The sequence below is a fragment of the Ornithorhynchus anatinus genome, chromosome 1 (genome assembly GCF_004115215.2).
Source record: "Ornithorhynchus anatinus isolate Pmale09 chromosome 1, mOrnAna1.pri.v4, whole genome shotgun sequence".
NCBI classification, from domain to species: Eukaryota; Metazoa; Chordata; class Mammalia; order Monotremata; family Ornithorhynchidae; genus Ornithorhynchus; species Ornithorhynchus anatinus.
Window position 1 is genome coordinate 117824635 of NC_041728.1, and position 1936 is coordinate 117826570.

Below are 1936 nucleotides of genomic sequence, written 5' to 3' on the forward strand. Positions count from 1 at the left end.
TTGGGTAAGGATTGTCCCTATTAGTTGCTCAGTTGTACTTTCCAAGCGCTTAGCACAGTGCTCTGCACACAGTAAGCACTGAATAAATATGATTGAATGAATGAATAAATGAAAACTGGCCCCACTAACACCCTGTAGCAGGCAACAGTTTTTACTTATGCACAGTGAAGGAGGGATTGTAGGTCATGCATGGATTTATTGGCTATTCACACACAGAGAGAAAAATCTCAAGAAGTCATGTCTTCCCTGAACCCAAAGGGGCAGCGATATTTGCCCACATGGATTTACTCCAGGAGAAGTAAGTGACACAATTTCCACAACACAGTTGGGATTCTCCTCTCTCCTAAGAGGAATGCAGTCTCTAGTTGATAAGCACATGAAAAGGAGTGAACAAATCAGTTCATGGAAGTGGTTACTGGAATATCAGAGAATTTTGACTTGATAGTAAAAAGATGTAACTAGGTCAAGTAATGATTCCTAGGCAATATTTTTATTCTGGACTCTTTCCGTTAATTAAACTTACCAGCCCATCTGTGAGGTAAGTAAATATTAGAATGGTCCACCTCTTTAATGCATTGTTAGGAGTTTAATGTATAGAAGTATGTACATGAAGGTAAGTGGGAAAACAGTGATGACTTTCAAATGTCCATTCTAAATTCTAAAACTGTGGGAAAGTGATTCTGGAATGGTAGAGCTTTGCACTTACAAGATCTAGTAACCCACTATATTATCTCTTGAAAAAGAAAATCTTTCTGTATGAATTCCTTGAATAAGAAAAATAAGATATTTTTCTCCAGGTGTTTTTAATATATTCGTGAAGAATTGCAGATGAAAAGAACACTGTAAAGAAACACTGAATTGTGTGGTGGACATTTCACTTCTGATTTGATTGCTTTAGGCCATTATCCAAATGGAAGGAGAGTATGATTAAGCAATCAGACATAACCAATATAGGTGATTAAAAAATACTTTAGCAAGCAGCATGACTTAGTGGAAAGAGCAAGGGCCTAGGAGGCAGACCTGGGTTCTAATCCCGGATCTGCTACTTACCTGCTGTGTGACCATGGGTAACTCACTTATACTTCTCCTGTGTCTCAGTTACCATATCTGCAAAATGGGGATTCAATGCCTGTTCTCCCTCCTACTTAGACTGTGGGCCCAGATTATCATGTATCTAACCTAGTGCTTATTACAGTGCTTGGCATATAGTAAACACTTAAATACCTCAATTATTATTAGATATTTCTCCTTCCTACAAAATTTGATATTGTCTGTTGTTTTGATTATATTAAAGTGATCTTGAAATATAATTTCACAAAGTATTTAGCTTTATTTGCAAAAATAGGATTAAATCTCTGATCTCAACCTTTAGGACTAATACTTTTAGTTCACTCTTTTCTTAGCATAGCTGTCATCAGTGATGTAAATATTTCTCAGAAACAGAAACATTCCATTTCCAATTAAAGATTTAGGAAGCTCTTTATCAAAACATCCTTTCGCAATCAAGTCATTCAATATAATTTGCTGACATTTTAAGATGATTCTATAAACAATTTGCTGAGTTTCAAGCCATTTTTTGTGTCTGCTGAAGAGGAAAGGAGAAATGGTAGTACATAAATTGTGAGCAGATTGCAAATTTAGGAGACAATCCAATTTCGATTTGATTCTTCAGAAGCAGTGAAAGAGCTTCCAAGTATATGAAAGCATTTGGTATCACAAAAGCATTGGACTTCCTGAGAGAACGTTAATTGGGATACATAGATACATAGCAGGCTTTGTTAAGTTTAGCTAATTTAAGTGTTTGTGTTTCTGAAGGATATGAATATTAAAATAAAATGTATGATACAAAAGGCTGTCCTCATCTTCCTTCTTATGAGTAGAGGGTAAAGTTGGGTTTGACCGGGAAGTCTCTTTGAGGCAGGAAAAGTATGTTGGG